A 14,379-nucleotide genomic window follows, 5' to 3' on the forward strand; every position below is an offset into this window, starting at 1 on the left:
TTCAAGGACCATTTGATTAAAGGAAACGTGCCTACCTGGCTTCTTCAAGTCCAACAGGATGCAAAATCTAAGAAAACATTTGATATTATGCAGTCAGGAGTCAGGTCAGGAGGACGACCATGGGTAGACCTGGCTCGTAGAACATTCAAGGAACATCAAGAAAGGAGGAATCCCCTGCATGCAGCCTGTTGGCCCATACGAAAAGGAAGTCCTTTACCCAGGCCATCCCACTAACAAGCATTTGACCAACGCCCATTTTCAATGCAGGGCAATTAAATTTAACTCTGATGACAGTTTCCCACTCATAACCAACCTCCCACCAACAGGTCCGTGATGTCCAACCTAAATTTGAAGCGACCCAAAGTCCCAGCCTCAATAACCCAACAAAAAGGTAGACTGGATCCAAAGAATCAACTAGATATTTCCAAACAAACTTTCCAGGATCCAACTAAATCGTAAAGTTATCCAACTTTGAAATCCATTACTTGGGTTACCGCTGGGTCAGAGAACATCTCACCTTTTTGAATGATTCCCCTTTATTAAGGTCCCACTATCGCCAGCTTATATCACTGATTTGCAAGGTCTCTCAGCTCGTCCAACAAGGCTTTGAATGTAACTTATGGAGTTACAATCGCCTTCATAACCATTTTGATTTCTAAATGCTAAATGTAATTAATTTGCCCTACTCAGCTGGAAGAATGTTTTGCGAACAATTTATGATCCAGAGCATGTAGAAGTATGAGACCAGAATTGAGCTAAGCCAAACTTTCAATCAGCCAGAAGGACTCATAATGAAAATGCACCCAAAGCCTTTGCGAAAGATTGAATATAGACCTTTCAAAGGACCTCTGAGCTTACATTCAGAATAGGTAAATTTCCCGTTAATCTATTTAGCCTTAGATCAATACGCTTAGGCATTTGCCCTTTGTATTCCCCTTTAAGGTTGTGCAAATCCATGGAACCCCCAAGTCCTTTTCAATCTGTTATTAGGCTTAAGTTCTTTCACAGTTGTTTAACTTATAAGTGCTTTTAGGTATGCCAGCTAGAGCCATTCAGAACCTTGGCATTTCCTCGTACATTGAACGCAATCTGCCAACTTTTCAGGAGAGGCTAGCAAAGGTTTAGTCTTAAATCCTCCTGCAAGTTCAACAATCTAACAAGCTTGAATCAATTATCCTAAGGCCTAATCTTCAAGTGGTATGGCAACGTTCAATGGTACTAGAAATTCCTTCATCAAGATCATTGATATATATTATAAACAACAACGGGCCCAAGACTGATCCCTGTGGAACGCCACTTGTTACTGATCCCCACTCGGATTTAACCCCATTTATGGACACTCTTTGCTTCTTGTCTGTGAGCCATGATTCGATCCACAATAGCACCCTTCCCCCAATGCCATGAGCTGCTACTTTCTTCAACAGTCTTTGGTGCGGAACTCTATCAAATGCCTTACTAAAATCTAAGTAAATAATATCAAATTCTTTATCGTGGTCAACAGCCTCAAAAGCTTTACTGAAGAAAGTTAATAAATTAGTTAGACAAGACCGGCCTCTTGTGAATCCATGCTGAGTATCATTAATCAAGCTATGCTTATCGAGATGGCTTCTTATAATCTGAGCTATAATTGACTCTAGTAATTTGCCTACAATTGAGGTCAGGACTAAGCGAAAATCTGGGACTGTTATTGAGTTATCCCTACTATCATACTTCCATTCAATTCTAAATGTAATTGATTTGTGGTCGCTAGCACCCAGTTCCTCTGAAACTTCTAAATTATTAACAAGGGATTCATTGTTTGCCAGAACTAAGTCAAGCAGGTTATTACCCCTTGTAGGTTCTGTCACAAACTGCTTCAAAAAACAATCCTGAACTACTTCTAAGAAGTCGTATAATTCTAAATTCCCAGTTAAGAAATTCCAATCAATATGACTAAAGTTAAAGTCTCCTAGAATTACTACATTATCGTGCCTTGTGGCCCTAACAATTTCCTCCCATAGTAGTCTCCCCTGGTCCCTATCTAAATTTGGGGGATGGTATATCACACCTAAAATTAATTTTTCATGCCCCTCTGAAAATTCTATCCAAACAGACTCTGTATGTGTTACTTCAGACTTAATACCCGTTTTTATGCAACAGTTCAAACGATCTCGGACATACAATGTCACGCCACCCCTCTTCCCGATACTTCTATCTACTTGGAACAATTTAAAACCCTGAATGTGACATTCTGCAGGCATGTCCCGACTTTTTGAATTAAACCACGTCTCAGTAATGGCAAATATATCTATGTTACCTGCACTAGCAACTAGTCTCAACTCGTCCATCTTATTCCTAGCACTGCGACTATTTGTGAATAAATATTTAAAGACCCTCCTCTCTCTTTACCCTTCCTGCTCCTTTCTGTTATTCCACTAAACCTATTACTGTCCTTGTCAATTAGTGCCACTGGCTTTCCAATATCCACCTCATTTTGCCTATTACTAGTTCTCCTAGTACTCATATTACTACCCTGCGACTTCACAGTTTTCCCGCCAAAACCCATACCACTAACTATTCCTAGTTTAAAGACCTAACAGCTCCCTCCACTGCGTTGGCCAGTGCTCCCACCCCACACCTAGATAAGTGAACCCCATCCCTGGCATACATGTCATTTCTGCCATAGAAGAGGTCCCAGTTGTCAATGAATGTTACCGCATTTTCCTTACAGTATTTGTCCAGCCAGCAATTGACGCCAATTGCTCTGGACAACCACTCATTTCCAACTCCTCTCCTTGGCAAAATGCCACATATAACAGGTTTCCCACCCTTCCTCCTAATTATCTCTATTGCTGACCTATACCTGCTAATCAGGTCCTCACTCCTACGTCTGCCAACATCGTTGCCTCCAGCACTGAGACAGATAATAGGATTGCTCCCATTACCTCTCATGATGTCATCCAGATGGCTAACAATATCCTTCATCCCAGCCCCAGGAAAACACACTCTCTGCCTCCTACTCCTATCCTTCAAGCAGAATGCCCTATCCATGTACCTAATCTGGCTATCCCCAACAACAACAATGTTTTTACCTTCCTTGGTGTCGTCCGTCGTGATGCTCCGAGTAGTCGACTCACATTCGCCAGGTAGCATTACACCACTTGTAGAATTCGTCAAGACGTTCTCGATGGTCTTCGTTGGGGTTTCTAGGGATGTCTTACTCACGTCTGCCAATGCTTCTTTGGTGCTCGTTGTGGCATTCCCAGTAGAACACTCACATTCGTCAGCTAGCACCGAGAATGGGTTGGAAGTTTCCACGGTAGTCTTCTGGTTTCTCGTTGTTTCTGCCTCTCCAACCGTTTTCTTGATCTTCAGCTTGGTTCCATGTTGCCCGGCCACTGACCAAGCTCCCCTCTTAACCTGGGGACTCACAACAGAAGGATTACTACGAATCCTCTTGTTCTCCTCCGTTAATCGCCGTATCTCCATCTTAGCAACTCTGAGCTCTTCTCTCAGCTGCTGGTAAAGTTGCTCAAGAGAGGGCATCCTGGTTCAGATTCACAGAGAGCACATAAATAGGTCTTCACAGAGCTAAGTACACGTCACCACTGTAGTAGTAGTAGTAGTAATGGAACTAAGGAGGTGAGGCAAGAGAGGGACCTGCTGGCATCAAGTAACACCAGTTCCCAGGATGGGTAATATCCTCTTGCTTAGTAATTTTGAAATACTGTAACTACCGGATTTTTGCTTTATAGTGTTACTAACAGAAATTAGTGCAGCTTCAATGCATTTTCTCCGTCTTAAGTCGTCTTCTTTAATAACTAATGAAGCTATACTAGTTATTAAAGAAGACGACTTAAGACGGAGAAAATGCATTGAAGCTGCACTAATTTCTGTCAGTAACACTATAAAGCAAAAATCCGGTAGTTACAGTATTTCAAAATTACTAAGTTAGTTTAATATGTTTATTATGCACCCCATACCCATCCAGTGGGCGGAAGTCAAAAGATTACAGAGGTACATAATGGGTCCAGGGACTGGGCCTCAAAGTTTTGATAGCTGAGCAAGTTACAGAGGTAATGAATTCACAATTTACAAAGGTAATGAACTCACAATTTACAAAGGTAATGAACTCCAGGTAGGTCTAGTCACAATCATGACAAGTTACAAAGGTATTTACAGATTACAGAGGTACACAATGGGTCCAGGGACCGGGCTCCAAAGTTTTGATGGCTGAACTAGGTACAAGGTAATGAACTCACAAGTTACAAAGGTAATGAACTCACAAGTTACAAAGGTAATGAATACTGTAAGAATGGTTACTTACGTGTATACATGGCTGCAATCATGAACAAATTTTAGAGTAATGAGCAATTCACACTTCCACACCCGGTCACAACTGTAGTGAGTTATTGGTGCAAATGTTGATTGCTGAGTCTCTCTCTCTCTCACACACACACTCACACACATACAAATTCATACACACACACACATAATCACACACACACACACACACATACACAAACTCATACACACACACGCACACACACTCATACACACACACACACACACACTCATACACACACACACACACACACTCACACACGCACACACAAACACACACACACACAAACACACACGCACACATACACACACACAAACGCACACACGCACGCACACACTCATACACATACACACACAAACAAACACACTCACTCACACACACACTCACACACACACACACTCACACACGCACACACAAACACACACACACAAACACTCACACACACACGAAAATAGGGAGATCAGTCGCAGAGCCAGGAATGAGTACGCACAGGTAAGGAGGGAGGCCCAGCGACAGTATGAAAATGACATAGCATCGAGAATCAAGACAGACCCGAAACTGTTGTATAGCCACATCAGGAGGAAGACAACAGTCAAAGACCAGGTGATCAGATTAAGGACAGAAGGTGGAGAACTCACAAGAAATGATCAGGAGGTATGTGAGGAGCTGAACAGGAGATTTAAGGAAGTTTTTACAGTAGAGACAGGAAGGGCTGTGGGAAGACAGAACAGAAGGGAACATCAAGAGGGAATATACCAACAAGTGTTGGATGACATACGAACAACTGAGGAGGAGGTGAAGAAGCTCTTAAGTGACCTTGACACCTCAAAGGCGATGGGACCGGACAACATCTCCCCATGGGTCCTTAGAGAAGGAGCAGAGATGCTGTGTGTGCCTCTAACCACAATCTTCAACACATCCCTTGAAACTGGGCAACTACCTGAGAAATGGAAGACAGCTAATGTAGTCCCCATATTTAAGAAAGGAAACAGAAACGAGGCACTAAACTACAGACCTGTGTCTCTGACATGTATTGTGTGCAAAGTCATGGAGAAGATTATCAGGAGGAGAGTGGTCGAACACCTGGAAAGGAACAAGATTATAAATGAAAACCAGCATGGGTTCATGGAAGGCAAATCTTGTATCACAAACCTCCTGGAGTTTTATGACAAGGTAACAGAAGTAAGACATGAGAGAGAGGGTTGGGTAGATTGCGTTTTCCTAGACTGCAGGAAGGCCTTTGACACAGTTCCCCACAAGAGATTAGTGCAGAAGCTGGAGGATCAGGCACACGTAAAAGGAAGGGCACTGCAATGGATAAGGGAATACCTGACAGGGAGGCAGCAACGAGTCATGGTACATGAAGAGGTATCACAGTGGGCGCCTGTTACGAGCGGGGTCCCACAGGGGTCAGTTCTAGGACCAGTGCTATTTTTGATATATGTGAACGACATGATGGAAGGAATAGACTCTGAAGTGTCCCTGTTCGCAGATGACGTGAAGTTGATGAGAAGAATTAAATCGGACGAGGATGAGGCAGGACTGCAAAGAGACCTGGAGAGGCTGGACATGTGGTCCAGTAACTGGCTTCTCGAATTCAATCCAGCCAAATGCAAAGTCATGAAGATTGGGGAGGGGCAAAGAAGACCGCAGACAGAGTATAGGCTAGGTGGACAAAGACTACAGACCTCACTCAGGGAGAAAGACCTTGGGGTGACCATAACACCGAGCACATCACCGGAGGCACACATCAACCAAATAACCGCTGCAGCATACGGGCGCCTGGCAAACCTGAGAATAGCGTTCCGATACCTTAATAAGGAATCGTTCAAGACACTGTACACTGTGTATGTTAGGCCCATACTGGAGTATGCAGCACCAGTCTGGAACCCACACCTGGTCAAGCACGTCAAGAAGTTAGAGAAAGTACAAAGGTTTGCAACAAGGCTAGTCCCAGAGCTCAAGGGAATGTCGTACGAGGAAAGGTTAAGGGAAATCGGACTGACGACACTGGAGGACAGAAGGGTCAGGGGAGACATGATAACGACATACAAGATACTGCGGGGAATAGACAAGGTGGACAGAGATAGGATGTTCCAGAGAGGGGACACAGGGACAAGGGGTCACAACTGGAAGCTGAAGACTCAGACGAGTCACAGGGACGTTAGGAAGTATTTCTTCAGTCATAGAGTTGTCAGCAAGTGGAATAGCCTAGCAAGTGAAGTAGTGGAGGCAGGAACCATACATAGTTTTAAGAAGAGGTATGACAAAGCTCAGGAAGCAGAGAGAGAGAGGATCCAGTAGCGATCAGTGAAGAGGCGGGGCCAGGAGCTGAGTCTCGACCCCTGCAACCACAATTAGGTGAGTACATGCACATATGTGGTAATGCTTTATTTACAGCTAGCAAAGTCAGGGTATTTCTCCAGAATGGTCTGTAATATACCACTGTGGATAAAATACTTAGCCATTTCTTGAACACTTCTGAGTGAGTTGTTTCTAAATTCATTAATTTTATCGCACTCCAGTACATAATGACGCAGGGTGTGACAATAATCCATCTGGCAAAGTTTACATTTCGTTTGGTCTACATCTGGTGGTGGTGATTTAACCTGCCAAAGATACTTGTAACCCAACCGGAGCCGGGCGGTAGTGACATCCAAGAGTCTGCTTATTTTGTTGGATGCACCATAGACATGTGGCTCCTCCTGCATGATAGAATGATGATAGATGGACTCACTGGTATCAATCTCCCTGAGCCTTAAGTCCATAAAATTCAGCTGAAGTTCTTTTCATATTATTGTTCTCAAACTACTACCTGACAAGCCAAGATTGTAATCTACTCCCTCTTTGAAAGCATACAGCTTAGCCAATTTATCAGTTCTATCATGCATCTGAAGACCAATGTGAGATGGAATCCACAGCATGTGCACTCTGACTCCACTGTCCACAATCCTACCATACCTGTGTCTGGCTTCTGACACAAGCATGCCACAATTTATGCTTAATGAGTTGAGAGCATTTATGGATGACAGAGAATCAATTACAATTAAACTGTCAATCTTTGATACATAGATGCATTTCAGTGCAAGGAGTATGGCAAACAGTTCTGTCTGAAGGGTAGAGGCCCAATTATTGATGCGTGCTCCAATTTCTTTAAGAGAGCCATCACTCTGTACGACAACAGCAGCACTACCAGCTGCACCAGTGGATTGGTGAACAGAACCATCAACGTAAATAATTTGCGAGAGTGTGTGTGCTGTGTGACTAAGTTATCAATACAGCTTAAGGCCTCATGTTTGGCTTCAAGGCGAAGTTTTGGTTGTGATTTAAGAAGTAGTTTGGGGGGAAATGGAGGAATGGTAGTTTGGAATGGGGTAATATTCCATGGAGCGGAGAAGTGCCGCTGTTGCCTTACTTGACATAGATCATGTATCTGATTCATGCGGAGGTCGGTTCCAGTCTTTTCGATCCATCTGGAGGAGTGTTCACCAGTGCTGAGGAAAGTTTGGAGGGCTTCTGTGCAGGGGTTTGAATGAGCTTGCCTGAGCATATTAACCCCAATTAGGATATTTCTTTCAGTAACACGATCTCTGATGCTTGGAATATCAAGTTCTTTTTGCATATTTAAAATTTTGGCAGTACGAGGGCATCCTAGGATGATCCTCATTGCTTCGTTCTGCAGTTTTTCCAGCCCTCCAAGCTTCCAGTCAGACACAAGAGCAAGTAGTGGCGCAGCATAATCAACCAATGATCTAATATAAGCACGATACATCATTTTCACAATTTTAACATTAGCACCATACCTGGGGTGAAGCCCTGTCACAACTCTAAGTGCTCTTAGTCGTTCTTTGTATTGGCGACAAAGTCTTGTTACAACAGGTCCAAGTAGTGGAACCTCAAATCCTAGATACCTGTATCTGCTTACATATTCTAGAAGAGACCCATCATGCAATTGGATCTGACGAACTGTGCCTCTCTGTCGAGGAGGACGCCTATTGAGTATCTTTGTTTTATCAGTAGAGATTATCAACCCCAGGTCCTGACACGAGGCTAGTACATGATTAAGAATGTTTTGGGTGTTGGAGAATCCGGTGGTGTGAATCATTATATCATCAGCAAAACTAATCACATAATTATGGGCTGACTAGGCATAGCATTAAGTAATGCATTAATTAGAATATTGAACAGTGTGGGACTGAGCACACCTCCCTGTGGGGTTCCTAATTCAAAGTCTTTAGTTACACTTCTATGTCCCTGGAACAACACAGACGATTTTCTGTTGGACAGGTAGCCTTTAATCCAGCGGAGAAGCCATCCTCCAACATCCATTCTGGCAAGTTCACTAATTATTACATGTCGGTTGGCTACATCGAAAGCGGATTTAAGGTCAAGGAAGGTAGTGTAGGAGCTGTCAGTGTGCAGGGTGAGAAAGGTGGCTATGCAATGATGCACGCTCCTTCCATGCATGAAACCATGTAATCGGGGAGACAAAAATTGTTTGATTCTGTACATGAGACGATTAAGAATCATTCTCTCAAATGTTTTACACAAGCAGCTAGTAAGAGATATTGGGCGAAATGCATTTTGTTGATTGGACTTAGGAATTGGAATGATGAGGCTGTTGGTCCAAGATTGAGGGAGCTCCCCAGTTACATAGCTCATGTTATATAATTCAAGTAATGGATTACCTGGTACTCGACACAGCAATCTGAATATGTTGTAAGTAATACCATCCTCACCAGGCGACGTGGAGTTGCCCTTAGTTAGCGCTGCATCAAGTTCATAATTAGTGAAAGGAATGTTGCAATCATCTGCCTTGCTGAGCATAAAGCAAACAAGTCTCTCCCTTGCATCATATTTGTCATTTAATTTTGCCTGTGTGGTACTGGGAAGATTGTCATAGCTAGATGTAGCAGCCCAAGCACTGACTAACTCATTCGCCCTATGCAAGGGATGAGGGTGTGCGATCTGCCCAGTTCGGTTACCCTTAATTCTATTTATGTCCCTCCATGCCCGGCTAAGTGGGGTGTGAGCCTCAGCATTCCAGGGGTACGATGTTTTCTATAGGCTAGGCCTAGTCTGCGAGCAGTACGTTTCAGTGTACGAAGTTTAGAATCATTGTAATAAGTATGGTTTTTGAAGGAGGTATGATTATTATGGAAGTTTGTTGGGTTTAGAGTACCAAGAGGTTGCAGTGGCGGCTCTAAGTAGTTCTGAATACTGCTCACAAGGTCATCGTTGAAGGTCTCTACAGAGGAACACTCATAGGAATTATACCAGTCAGTCACATGTGCAACAAAGTCATCATGCTGATCTGTGGGAACATTAAAACGTTTCCGTTTGAATATCCCACCAGGAAGGATAGTATTACCAATATCTAGAGAGGTTAGCCTAGGGAAATGATCAGACGCTATATCTGTTACAATGGAAGACTCACAGCTGGCAGAAGTAATGTTGAAGCCCAGGCACAGATCAAGGACGCCTCCATAGATATGTGTGGGTTCAAGGTCACCTACAATTTGGACATTATCATGACTGTTTAAGAGTGACAACAGTTGATTGCCATTACGATTACCAAACTGTGAGTTTCCAATGCTTTTGTGTCTCGCATTGTAATCGCCAATAATAAGAGTAGGCTCAGAATGTGCACAGTTGGGAGCTCCAAGTAATTAAACTTATCAGCAGGAGCATACAAGTTAAATATGTTGAGAGCAGAGTTCCCAATATAAATCCTAACACCGTGATATTGTAGCCCCTCTGTTTTCTTATGTGCAAGAAGTTGATGGGGAAGAGATTTTTTAATATATAGAACACAAGAGTTAGTAGATTTGAGGTTATATGCAACAAATGATGGTAATTTAGGGGGTTGGGATTTTTCAGGGACTCTGCACTCTTGTAGACACACAACATCAATGGGTTCGGTGGTTACTTTATGATGAAGTTCAGGAAGTCTTTTTCTAAGTGATGCAATGTTCCAGCTTAATATAGAAAGTTTATACGAGTTTTGATCCATTATAGTAGTCCTGGGATCATCTTGAGTTTCTCAGCATAATGAAAAAATTGTTCATATAAATAGCAGACCTTATCAATGTCAACAGTGCTACCCTTGTCCATGAGTTGGATAAGTGCACCTCTAGTTGTAAGGCCTCGTGGGAGTCTTCGTAAACCCAGAGCATGACGCTGTTTATGTGTGAATGTATGATAGGTGACACCACCACTCACATTCCCTCCTCCACTAACATTACACGCAACACTACAACTGTCATCACCAGCGCCACTACCAACATTGTGTTCATTACATTTGTCAACAGTATTGTATTCAACATTAATGTCTATGTGACTAACCTCATCACACTCTGCACCACCACTTATATTATGCTCATCACTATTACTAACATTATAGACACCACCGCTCTCATCACACTCTTCACCACCACTTAAATTACGCTCATCACTATTACTAACATTATAGACACCACCGCTCTCATCACACTCTTCACCACCACTTAAATTACGCTCATCACTATTACTAACATTATAGACACCATTGCCCTCATCACACTCTTCACCACCACTTATATTACGGTCATCACTATTACTAACATCATTGACACCATAGCCTTCGTTATGATGCTCACTACAGTTATCAACACAAGTATTATATTCGTCATTACTGTGATTAAGAACACCACCACCACCTTGTTCAGCAGCCTTACACTTGCTTTCACAAATTGTGACAATCTTGTTATTGGTACACTCTACACATCTTTCCTTGTGTTGTTCAAGTTGTTGTTTCAGGAGAAATTGTTGTGTTTCCAGTACTTTTATGTGCGACATCAGGTTGTATACCACAGGAGTAAGACTTGGAACATCTGGAGACGTGAAGTCCCGGTCAGCTGAGCTATTTGGCTGACTGTCAGCTGACTCAGCTAGGCTGGTATTGACAGCCGACGTGATGGAGGTCTGTTGACGTGCTCCCCAGGTGAGGTGCTCAACCCCATTGTATGAGGGCAGGCATGAGCCAGTATTCAGACCCGAGGTACCTGGTAGTCCTGGGGGGCCATTATGAGGGGTACAGGGTGAAGTGCGGTTGGCTGCGATGCGATCAGCCCTCACACTGCAGTCAGCATGAGCTGCTGTGACTCCTGAGGTCTTACAATTGATACATTGTTTAGCAACAGTCTGTTGCTGTTTGATCATAGCATAACACCGTTCAGAAGGATGAGCATTGGCACACACTGCACACCAGTGTGACTTAGATGGGCATTTCCTGGCGATGTGGCCCCAGCGTTGACACTTATAACATCGACGTTGAGGAGGTCTGTACAATGCAATGTAATAGCGTCTGTTGAGGGCTGCACGGGAGTGAATATAGAGTGGCAGAGTCCCCTGGCCAGTCCACTCAGCTAATTCAGACCGTTGGAAAGTCGACGAGGGCTTGCAACTTGCTCTGATGCCAGATATTGAGGATTCAAGTGCTTGTTGACGTTGTAGATGACAATAAGCACTTTAGGTGCCCTTGGTGGGGCAGCTCGGAGTTTGATGTTGGCATATTCATGAGTGAGAAGTTTGTCTATAAATGCTGAATCATTAGGCACAAAGATGTAGTTATCCTCATCGCGGACAAACCGAAAAACCAGTTAAACTTGGTCTCTTGATCAGTGTTGTCAGGGAAATCTAACCTGACAACTTTGGGAGGGTGTGCGCCCACTGTATTGCTTTCAGCAAGCTTTCTCTGGAAGCCTCGTTCTTTTTTCCGAGCCTGTCTACTAAAATATGTTTCAAATCTGCCTTCACCATCATCTACGTCAACACCATCAGCTATACTCATAGCTGACAGGAGTTTCACACTGGCGATGGGCTAAAGGATACCGGTGAATAGAAGGGACAAGGAAGGGATATTCACCTCGCTAGACACAGGCAATATGGGTGTAGTGGCCTGCGGGTCGCAGTGCGATTTTCAAGGTCATTCACGGGGCCACAGTCGTCTCGAGAGTTACCAATATTGCACTACTCGTTAATTACTCCAAACCCGCAGCACTTAACACAGCTAGCACACGTGTCTAGGAATGACAGACAAATTTTCACTCTGTGGACAAATAAATCAGCACAAACTTAATATGTTTATAGATGAACCTCTGGCTTGTTACAGTTAAAAAGCCGTCTCCGAAGGAGTTACCAGGTACTAGCCTTTCAAAACGGAAAACTAATTCCAGTGTTTTACTAGGTATGTCACAACTCACACACAAGAGTTCTAACAACACCGAAGGTACGGCCGGAACACTGTAGAACGTTCACAAAGGCATTCTGGGATTCAGAAGAGATGTAACTGCAGTGTAACTTGACCTTGGCAAGCTGGCTTGGAGTGCTGTTTAGCCTGGATCGGTTAAACTCGTCCTTATCCCATATGTAGATAATGGCGACGAGCTAAGGGATACCGGTGAATAGGAAAGTCGAGGAAGGGACATTCACCTCACTGGACACACGCAGTATGGGTGTAAGTGGCATGCGAGTCTTATAGTGCCATTTTCAAGGTCACCCAGCAGGCCAGACATTCCTCACTCATTTTAAGCCTACGTAGGTACTGATGGTAGCACAATGTCCTAAGTCAGCGTAAGCCACTCATGCAAATAGTTACAACAAATCTGCAGCACTTGCGGAACTCAGAGAGTCGAGTACCAGCGGGGCAGCAAAATACACCTCTACACTGCACGTCGTTGATAGAGGCGAACGGCTGAGTTTAAAGGAGGAGAGTTGGGGGATACAGAACAGCAGGGGTAACTGAGCACGCACATTCGCCTTTCTTCACATAGTCAATATGGGCGAAAGTCTCAGGCAGGTGATGCAGTGCCTCGCTCAAGGTCACAGGCTGAGGCAGACTTCTCAAGAGTTACCAAACACTGCAATACTCGTACAGATTGTTACTCCCAAACTTGCAGAACTTCTAGCACACGTGTCTTGGAGTGAAAGATGAATTTTCAGTGTGTGCACACCTGGGTTACCAACTCACGTAGGACTGCACACTCGTCGTTATTCCTGAGGTTGGTAAAGCGATGAGTTGTGAGCATTTTGAGAGGCACGAGTAGCAGTGGACTAGCAAAATTCGCCTCTACACTGTATGTTGATAGAGGCGAAAGGCTGAGGTCAAATGAAAGGCAGAGGGGAAGCAGAGGCCTGTGAGGGCCTTTGCAAAAAGGAAAACTATTTCCAGTGTTTGACTAGGTATATCCTTAGTCACAGCTCGCACATAAGAGTTCTCACAACACTGAAGCTGTCTTCCAACAGTAGGAGTTTTAATGATGACTTATCAGTCGGGAGAAATGGGTAGACCTGTGAATTAGTAGGTCCAGATCCCCAGCACACGTCTACTCCCCTCAACCACTCAGCCGAGACTATATTACTAAGCAAGAGGATATTACCCATCCTGGGAACTGGTGTTACTTGATGCCAGCAGGTCCCTCTCTTGCCTCACCTCCTTAGTTCCATTACTACTACTACTACTACCACCTCTACCCACGCGTCACCTCACCTGACTCTTGCCACTATATATATAAATGTTTTCTTAGTTTTCTCTGTATTAGGACTGAAGAAGCCACTCGTGGCGAAACGTTTCCTTTAATAAATGTCCTGAATTGTACATAAGTGTCTTTTTCCACATCTTGTCGGTATCACCATACCATTTCCTCACTCCACAGGGCATTTGATGAACTGGGATGAGGCACAATTCGTTCTCACCTAACCAGACCTCAAGACGCCGACGTTGTCTAGAAGCCTCGCTAATCACCGTCATCGACAATAGAACGTAACACTGGAAACCACATTAGCATACATTACCACAATAAAATGTCTCATTAGTTGCACTTATATCCTTTTACTTTACATATTGCCGGTAATTCTACCAACATTTTTACACCGGTTGTCTATGTTTATCCGTCAGTAAAATGGGTACCTGGATGTTAGTCGACTGGTGTGGGTCGCACCCTGGGGCACTGACCTAATTTGTCCGAAATGCTCAGTATAACAAGCGGCTTTCTGTATAGTAGTATATCATCAAT

The sequence above is a fragment of the Cherax quadricarinatus genome, chromosome 59 (genome assembly GCF_038502225.1).
Source record: "Cherax quadricarinatus isolate ZL_2023a chromosome 59, ASM3850222v1, whole genome shotgun sequence".
NCBI classification, from domain to species: Eukaryota; Metazoa; Arthropoda; class Malacostraca; order Decapoda; family Parastacidae; genus Cherax; species Cherax quadricarinatus.